Source organism: Triticum aestivum, chromosome 5D, assembly GCF_018294505.1.
Source record: "Triticum aestivum cultivar Chinese Spring chromosome 5D, IWGSC CS RefSeq v2.1, whole genome shotgun sequence".
Lineage (NCBI taxonomy): Eukaryota > Viridiplantae > Streptophyta > Magnoliopsida > Poales > Poaceae > Triticum > Triticum aestivum.
In genome coordinates, this window is record NC_057808.1 from 28,400,353 (window position 1) to 28,410,839 (window position 10,487).

A 10,487-nucleotide genomic window follows, 5' to 3' on the forward strand; every position below is an offset into this window, starting at 1 on the left:
GCGGACCGATTTCCACATATATAACCATCTTAATATTTTTGTTATTGATTTCTTGTATGAAACGGGGTTTTGCAGGACTATCCTCCTTTCTGAGTACATGCCATATTTTTGCTTGCTTCCAGGTTCATCGGGTTCCAAAATCATCCTCAACAAAAAATTTAACTTGTATCTGAGCCATACCTTTGATAATATTCTATCAACCTTGCACACAATTTATCTTCTTGCTGATTTGATCATTTCTGCTATGAGGAGTACACGCTGAGGGAGACTTGACACTCAGTAACATGATCAGATATCCCCCAATCTGAACGCAGTCGGCTGAGAATTCCATACTGTTGTGAGGAGTGCACATTAATGCAAACTTTATACTGACATTCCATCCAGGATTTCTTTTGTATTCAGACGAGCTATTTCCAATTTCACTACAGTCTGCTGACAATTCCATTCTGTTTAGCTGAGTTTCCAAATATATGCATTTCTTGCTGACTCTTCGGGTCCGGTGTCGGCTGACGAGCAACTTTAATAGGGGAAAAAATTTGTAACACCGAAGGCCCAAAGAAAGAAACAAAAGAAACGACTAAAACAAAAGCACACAAGCATACTGCTAATTTAATTAATCAAGCAATCATCACATATTCCTGCTACTCACACCATAATATGCATGCACACCTAAGCACACAAATCGCACGGAAACTCCGGTATTACGGTCTAATATGCTGTGGCGGTGTGCACGAAAATTATATCCATGTGTGGAAGGAGTTGGCGTAACCGAAGCTACACCAAGCACTGACTGAACAGTGGCCAAATCTGGATGGATACACAGGTGAGGACGGACTTGACGATCAAGTAGCGAGACACAAAAGTCACGACCACCTCATCATCAAGCGTACGAAAGGGATTCGTACATGTCCAAAGAATAGAATGACTGGGTAGGGTAGCGGTGAAAAAACAAGGCTCGCTGGCATTGCCCTTTGCTGATAACCAAGATCAGTAAGGGTTGCCAGAGGGACGAGATGGATGGCATGATTCGGGATAGAAACAAGTCTATCACCGAAATAATATGGGTGGGTGGCTGAAAAATATACGCGATACCTGAGCATAACTCCTGCAAATGGTGTCTGGAACTCTGGGTACCAGGGCATCACTCTGCTGGGATAGAGATGACGCCGAACACCAAAGAGCAGACATGCTAAGAAGGAGGGTGCAGGCGGTGGACCGAAAACGATGCCGCCTACACTCACAAGATCAACCGTTAGCGACAAAATAATAATCTATATGCACTACAAAAAAAAAGATACATCCGTGACATTTTGGGCCGAACGAATTTTTTTCTGTCATACGTATGACACTTCTATGACGATAATTGTGACAAAACCCGGTATCATCATAGATGTGGTGGGCTCCTACTTCTATGACAAAAAATCATGACAGAAAATGGGCTTTTCGTCCTGGGCGGGCCGGAGACGCAGCTGCATGACATTCTTTGGGCCGTCCATGACGGAAAAAACCGTGGTAGAAGCGAGGGCGAGGAAAATTTCGGGGCGTTCCCGGTTACGGTGGGAGGTCGGGGGCCGAGCGATGCGTGTTTCTCTCGTACACGTACGCGCGTGTGTGCGAGGCATTGGGCTCTAACTGAACCCGAGCGATTGCACTGCAGGCTACGCGTTACTGAACCCGAGTGATCGATCGATGGCTGTTAACTGAACCCGATCGAGCAATTCCTTCGCTACTGCTGCTAACTGAAGCCGATCGATGCTGCCTCTGGGATGAACAGTGAGCGTTGCAGGGGGGGGGGGGGTTGGATGAACAGTGAGCGGTGGCGTTGCCTCTGGATGAACAGGACCCCGTGGTGTGGAGGGCTGGATGAACAGTATATGGTGGAGGGGTGCCCGTGGAGGGGTGGTTGAGCAGGACCCCATGGTGTGGAGGGCTGGATGAACAGTAGACGGTGGAGGGGTGCCCGTGGAGGGGTGGTTGAACAGTAGCCGGTGGAGTAGCGCGCGGTGGAGGCTGGATGAACAGGAGCCCGTGGAGGCTGGAGGAGGTCGACGGTAGCCCGTGGAGGCTGGAGGAGGTCGACGGTGGAGATGAACATTATCCTGTGGAGTCCCGTTTTGCGGTACGCCACACCCCTCCCGATGAACAAGACCCCCGTTTCGACCGTAGGAGGTCCGTTTCATCCGTTTTGCGGTACGCCACACCCCTCCCGATCAACAGGACCCCCGTTTCGACCGTAGGAGGTCCGTTTCGTCCGTTTTGCGGTACGCCACACCCTTCCCGATCAACAGGACCCCCGTTTTGACCGTAGGAGGTCCGTTTCCTCTGTTTTGCGGTATGCCAGACCCCTCCCGATCAACAGGACCCCGTTCCGAACGTAGGAGGTCCGTTTCCTCCGTTGTGCGGTACGCCAGGCCTCGTTTCCATTGCCTATTCCGTCCAAGCCCTCCCGATGAACACGACCACGCATTCCGTTCCGACCCAGCCGGTTGGCTCCCACATGTTCCGTTGCCTCCCGATGAACACGACGCATTCCGTTGCCTCCCCATGAACACGACGCATTCCGTTGCCTCCCCATGAACACGACGACGACGCTGTTTCTCCGTTCTGACCCAGCCATGTACACGAGCCCTGGCCGTACGTATGCGCGAGTAGGCGTTCGAGACCCCGCCCGTATGTACACATACGTGGCTGTATTTTCTTTCTTGCACCCTGGCCGCTGTACGTACGTGTACATGCTACGTGTGCGCCTCTACTACGACACGTACGCGCCTCTACTACGACACGTGCGCGCCTCTACATCCACCAGTATATATGTACATACACGTTCGCGACCAGAATGACAACGCTACGTACGCTTCGACCAGGTGGGTCCCGACTGTCAGGCACTTCCTTGCGTGCGAAGATGTAGCTGGTGGGTCCCAACAGTCAGGGGGGCGAATCGTTTTGTTTTTTTTTGCCCGGACGCACTTCCTTGCGTGCGAAGGTGTAGCTGGTGGGTCCCAGCAGTCAGGGGGGAAACATTTTTTCGCGAAATACGGTGGCCCGTCCGGTGGGTCCCCGCTGTCAGGTGGAGGAATAATTATTTTGCGCGTAATAAGGAGGCAGTTCCTTGCTGCGGCCGTGGACCCAGTTGTCAGCGTCTCCACGCACAGTACTCTTCCAATGGAAGTCGGTCGTTGACCACATTGACCACGCCGCGCCGAGAGCACCACGGCGGTGGACGAGGCGAGGCCTAGGAAGGGGACGACACGGAGGCAGGGAAGACTCGGCAGTTGTTTCCCACGCGGAGGGGGATTACGACTGTACGAGAGTTTACTGGTTCGTCTGCCGTCGCCGGAGAATAACAGCAGGTGTTGGTGAGTAGAGGGATGGCTAGGCCAGTGATGGGAGTACGGTGGGGCGGTGAGGCCTGCGCGGCAGCACGGCCGGCCACGGGGAGGAGGGAGCAGGCAGTCCCGCCGGCGCTTGTTTGAGCGGCTGGAGCAGGAAGAGCAGAGATTGAAGAAGCACGACGGCCGTTGGATGGACATCCAACAGTCAGTGCTTGTGCGTCAACCTTTTTTTTAGGAAAGCCTAAAATTTGTGGAAAACAGCATACTGCCCATCTGCCATTATTTCTAATAATTTACAGCCCATCTGCTAATTCTTGAGGTTTTTTTGGAGCCCATATTCTTTTTGTTAGCATTACAGCCCATATTATGGCCACGGTTAAAAAATTATATGAAATTTTGCATATTTTGGTGCGGTCCGAACTGTTTTTATTCCCGAAATTTCGACTCACATTCAAACTGATTTTAAAAATAAATGTATATCAATATAAAATCCAACAAATCCTTCACGCATAAAAATTAGTGTAATTTAGAATCTTGAAATGAAAAAAAAGATATTTGAAACTAATTGCCGGTTTGATGTGTTTTAAAAATGTACAGCCCATTTCTCATTACTGATGGGCCATTTTCTCGGCCTGCCGAATGAAAGCTCTGCTCGTCTTGAAAGATTTGCAGCCCAACAGGCCTGACAAAGCGACTTACTTGGCAAATCACAAAAAATCTGGGTTGTGGCCGTGGACCCAGCTGTCAGCCTCTCCACGTATAGTACTCCTCCGATGGAAGTCGTTCCTTGACCACGTTGACCACGCCGCGCGGAGAGCACCACGGCGGTGGACGATGGCGAGGTCTAGGAAGGGGACGACGCGGAGCCGGGGAAGACGCGGCAGTGGAAGCCCGCGCGGAGAGGAGTACGAGGGTTCACTGGTTCGGCTGCGGTGTGAGGCTGCCGTTGCCGCAGGGCCTGGCCAGCGGTGGGAATAGTAGGGGGCGGTGAGGCCTCTGCGGCAGCACAGCCGGCCACGGGAGGCAGGAGCATGCGGCACGACCGGCGCTGCTTTGGGCGGCTGGAGCAAGAAGACCAGAGGTTGAAGAAGCACTACGACCGTTGGATGGACATCGTACGGTCACTGGAGCTAGAATCGTTCATATTGACTAAGTTGACAAAGCCCTTCGTCCCCGTCAACTTAGTAGGCCCACAAGTCAGCCTCCCACCAAGGTGGGTCCCAGCTAGCTGGGGGAGTATTCATTTTTTGTGCGTAATAAGGAGGCACTTCCGGTGGGTCCGAGCTGACAGCGGGGGGAACGTTTTTTTCACGAAATACGGTGGCCCGTCCGGTGGGTCCCAGCAGTCAGAGGGAAACGATTTTTTTCGCAAAATACTGGTGGCCCGTCCGGTGGGTCCCCGCTGTCAGGTGGAGGAATAATTATTTTCCGCGTAATAAGGAGGCACTTCCTTGCGGCTGCCGTGGACCCAGCTGTCAGCCTCTCCACGTACAGTCCACGTCCGATGGAAGTTGTTCCTTGACCACGTTGACCATGCCGCGCCGAGAGCACCAGGTCGGTGGACGACGGCGAGGCCTAGGAAGGGGACGACGCGGAGCCGGGGAAGACGCGACAGTGGATGCACACGCGGAGAGGAGTACGAGGGTTCACTGGTTCGGCTGCGCTGCCGTCGCCGCAGAATAACAGGGGGTGTGGGTGAGTGGAGGGATGGCCTGGCCAGCGGTGGGAGTAGTAGGGGGCGGTGAGGCCTCCGCGGCAGCACAGCCGGCCACGGGAGGCAGGAGCAGGCGGCACGACCGGCGCTGCTTTGGGCGGCTGGAGCAAGAAGACTAGAGGTTGAAGAAGCACGACGACCGTTGGATGGACATCGTACGGTCACTGCAGCTAGAATCGTTTATATTGACTAAGTTGACAAAGCCCTTGGTACGTCAACTTAGTAGGCCCACAGGTCAGCTTCCGAAATGGTGCGCCCCAGATGTCAGGGGGAGGAATTATTTTTTGGGCGGGTGAAGCTAGAATATCCGAGATTGAAGAAGAAGCACGGCATCCGTTGGATGGACATCCAACGGCCACTGCTGCTAGAACCGTGTGTTGACTATAAGTTGACAAAGCCTTGCATACGCGTCAACTCTGTTTTTTTAGGGGACGCGTCAACTTAGTAAGGCCAGAAGTGTGTGGCAGAGAACTTATAGCCCATTTGAGATTTGTAAGAATGTGTAGCCCATTTTTGAATTCTAATGGAATTTACTACAGCCCATTTACAGTTTGTTAAAAGTGCAACCCATTTCAACCAACCGTTCAAAACAGAATTCAATAAAATTTCCCACATTTTGATGGGATCTGAAATATTTTTATCCCGAAATTTCTAGTCAGATTAAATACAATTTCAATATAAATTTATATTACGTAAAAATCCAACGAAACATTGTGCTCGCAACAATTAATGTAATTAAAATTTTCAATATCCAAAAATAATATTTTATAAAGTAATCATGTGTTTGGTGCATTTTTTATAGTTACTGCCCAGTTTTTATAATTACATCCCATTTATTATTTCTTAAAGCCCATTTTCTTGTTAAGCCTAATGCATCCCTCCTAGGAAAGATTTGCAGCCCAGCGGGGCGGAGAATAACAACTTGACCTTGCCTGGGTATTCCTAAGAAAAAGTATAGCTGGGCTAGCCATTTTCAACTTGACAAAAATTTATATCTGGGCTGGATATCTGGCCTGGGCTAGACGGGCCACAGCCCGCCCAGTTAATACCTGCAGCGATGTTTTCGTTGTTGTTCAGAGGAGAAAAATTAATATCTGGGCTAAACATCGAAAAACTCTGCAGTGCTCACACCTAAAAAACACAAATACTGCTCGAGCTGCTTGGTCCCAGCTGTCGGCCGCTTCTTGTGCAATTCTCTCGTTTATTGACTACTACATAGGTTGACAATGGTGTGGGACCGTGATGTCAGGAAACCAGGAGGAAGCAAAATAAATTATAGTTATATATATATATATATATATATATATATATATATATATAAAATAAGGAGGCACTTGCGTACGTGAAGCTATGGACCTGGTGGGTGCCCATTGTCATCCTCTCCAAGTAAAGTCATCTCCTCGCCCGCGCGCGCTTTCCGCGCGAAACAGTCAGCGCCGCCCGCCCCGCTTCCCGATGCAGGCGATTGCTCCGCCTTCAAACGCGGTTGCCGAGGCGGCTACTCCGGCGCCACACGTCCGTCCCTCCGCCCGCCCACCATTGCTATATAAACTGCTGCACCGGCCATAGCCGCAGTCATCCGCATCCGTTCCCTTTCTCCTGTCCACACCACTACTGCCCACCATGGCTTCCTCGTGCTCCAGCGCTCTTCGGGACGGGCGGACGACGGACCAGAAGGAGATGGCAGCCATTGCTGCCGACAGTCTGGCCGGCAGGCAGCCGGAGGACGACGAGGTCCCAATGGAGAACATGGTAGTCGACGATCCGGCGTCAACCCCCTCCTCCGCGCCATCCTCGTCGGTGCATTGCACCATGACCATCGGCGAGGCCCGTGCCCAATATATGGACAGGGTGAGGCAGACGCGTGAGGAGCAGTTCCGGGAGGCGCAGGCCGGCGCCGCCTACAACCACCATCTCCTCCAGGAGCACCTGCAGGCGGAGGAGCAGATCGCCGTGGAGCGGGCGGAGCAGGAGGCGCTGCTCGACTCGTACCGCTCCGCCCGCAAGGGCCGCCTCGAGCGCTGGCGGTACCGCATGCGGGTGGCGGAGGCTGCGGCCGCCTACAAAGAGGCTAGCAAAGAGGGCGATGAAGCGGGCGAGGCGCTGTTTGGCGAGACCGAGGACGAGGCAGAGGACAATGCCGGCTCCGACGAGTCCCCGCTCCGCTGGCGTCGATGAGGCCCTGCTCCGCCGAGGCCCCGCGGCGCCAACAACGAGGCAGAGGACACCGCCGGCTCCGCCGAGGCCCCGCCCCACCAACAACGAGGCAGAGGACATCGCCGGCTCAGCCGAGGCCCCACCCTGCCGGCAACGTGGGGGAGGATTTCCACCGCTCCGCTGAGGCGCCGCCCGCCGGCAACGAGATAGAGGACATCGCCGGCTCCGCCGAGGCCCCGCCCCGCTGCCAACGTGGCCGCGCCACATAGAAAACGAGGAAGAGTAGAACACGGTAGGTCGCCGCCGCTCGGGTCCAAGTAAGGCCACCTCTGCTACCCTCCGGTTGAAGCCAAGCTAGGCGGGTTGACCATTGACGGCCGGTTAGCTTCTTGGCAGCGACGTGGAGTCGGAGAGCTGCGCTGGAGAAGAACGCTGCTTCTACTTAACTGCTGGTGTAGTTGGCTGACTGACACGTGGGCCCAACAGGCCACATGTCAGTTACGCAACTGCACTTGCAGTTAAGTCACTGAAGCTTCTGTTCGGCTCAGCGGGACACAGGTGAGTAGCTTCGGTTAATTAATTATACCTCCAGCGCACCCCTTTTAGTTGAAGAATGTATGAAATGTAATGAAATCCGGCATGTTTATATGAAATCCGACCGTGTATGAATGAATTTATTTCAATTAGTTCAAATTCCTGTATCACTGGCATTGGATGAACATGCAAAACAATATGTACTAGCATTATTCCCAGGGTGATCACCTTGTTTGCAGCAGTTTCACATGTACTCCCTCCGGTCCTTTCTAGTCTGCATACAAGTTTTGTCTGCAGTCAAAGTATCTCTACTTTGACCAATCTTATACAAAAAAGTATGCACTTTCACAATGTGCGAAGTAAAAAGGAACAGAAGGAGTACAAAGAGTTTGAGCAGCTTTTTAGCGTTTCTGTACATTGCAATCAAACACACAGGCCTGGCAATTCATAGAGAACATTCAAAACAATCGATGATTATGCATCTCAGCGGCTCACATGTCAGAGGCAATATTTACTTCACAACTAAAGAATAAAGAAAAAATTGATCGACGCTGCTGACAGCAAAGGGCGTCCCATTCGAAAATATCAAACGCATGTCTTGCTAAAATCAATGAGCAAAATTTGACAAGGTTGTCCCATTCCAAAATATCAAATGCCCACGATTGTGGAATGGGCAGGGTTTGCCATCAGTTCGTACATTGACATGGCACCTCGTGCTAAATAAGCCAGCTGTTCTTTTTGTGTAGTTCCACCAAAATTAACCAAATTCGCGCGTAGCTTGTATGATTTCGCCCTTATATGTTGCAACGCCTTGAACTTATCGGCACCTCCTTTCTTGTGGTGGAAATGAATGATCCGATGTATTCATGAACATTTTGTGCAGTTCCCATTGAAATCAAGCTGAGCACCCCTGTTTGCACAAATACAAAAAAGTGATTAGTATAAAGCAAACTGTACTATGAATTGACAGTTTCAACAGGCACATACATGGTCCATGTAGAGCACACTTTTAGAAAAATGGAACTCACCAGAAAGAATCCTAGAACAACATTGTACTCGCGCATCACAGCAAAAAAATGGAGATTTGTCAGTCCTTCTGAGCTGAAGTTAGTTTGGTCTTGTGGGGAGTAATGTAACCATCCTTCAACTGCTCCTTCTGATGAGAAGATAGACAGGGCTTCTTCATCCTGGCATAATCGGAACTAGTCACTTCACGTACTCCATATTCTTCTTCAGAGGAAGATGATCCTGTTGTGCAAAGACAAGAGGACTACTAAATGCTAGCATCCCTGTTTGCTCGAAAAAAAGGAAAGGAAATATTTAAAACAACACAGATGAAGCACTTCTCAAGGACAATACCACTTTTTCATGACAGTATCTAAACGGTAGCACAACACCAATAGAGATGACAAAGCTCAATCATATGGATGAAATCAGTGGGCGAGTACCAACCTTTGTCAGGAGGCTTATTGTGTAGAGCATACAGATGAAGCACTTCTCCGGAACCATCTGTTGCTATCTACGGTGGTGGCCATGCTTACTATATACTCCTCGATTAATTTAATGTTTCCAATATCTTCTTGTGCAGTTCCACTAAAATATATGGTATCTTCAAAGAAGATCCCTGTTTGCACAAGTAGAGATAATTACATATTACATTAAGAGTGGCATCAAATCAGTGGCAAAACAATTGCTCGTTCCAGCCATAGCAATAAATTAAGATGTAAAACTATATCATTACTTGTGTCATCACAGTTCCAGTGCTTCATTACAACACCGGGAGTTGATTTTTGTTTTTTCTTCCGCTTGTTCTTCCCCTTCACCACTTGGTTCAATAACAGACAAGCTTCGCCTTCAATGTAAGATTTGGCATGTCAATTAGGGAGCACAAGTATAGTACTAAACTTAATTTTCTGATGAAAGTGGCAAAATACAGGCCAGCAGTTGTGAAATATCCTTATCTTACCTCAATGGGATATTACGGTGCACATACAGATTGGAAGTCTTGTCTCCATTTGTGCAGTTCACTAAAATCAAGCAACATTATCGTATAAGTAGCACAACATATGAAAGCACACTGCAGAATCATGTGAAAGAAGGCTAGTACTGACCTCTCATGATGCGGAATTCAAACAACTCACAAGAAGAAGATCTGAACCAAATTCGCCTTAACGGATAGGAAGTAAGATCTCCTCTTGTGCAGTTCCACTAAGATCAAGCAATCAAGCAACGTTGTCGGTGTGACATTTTGGTTGAACTGCACAAAACACTCTTAAAACAGAAGTGTTTTGTGCAGTGCAACAAAAGGTCACAATGGCAATGAGGTGAAGTAGATAACCCTGTTTACACAGAGGTGCAAAGGAAACAATTAGTGGTCAATAACGGTGGATGACACAGAAGCCAACAAAAAGAAGCATCTACCTTATCTAAATGGGAAAGAAAGCAAGACAGTAGCATTTCTCAAACGGTGGCATTGATTAATATTAACATAGAGATTATATTAAGAATAAAATTCGTTAAACATGTAATTTGCTTTTAACTATGGCATTGCATCAATTTTCCAGCGGCATTATTAGAGGGTGTTTGTTTACAGGGACATTTGGTGTAGGGACTAAAAAAACTCCGTGTCAGTCCCATCTAAACCAAACAGGAGGGACTTTTAGGGACTAAAAGTGGGCATTTGGGACTAAAGAAAGAAGACCCCGAGGGAGTCTTTTTGGGACTTTTTCCAACAGTTGCCCCTGCCACGC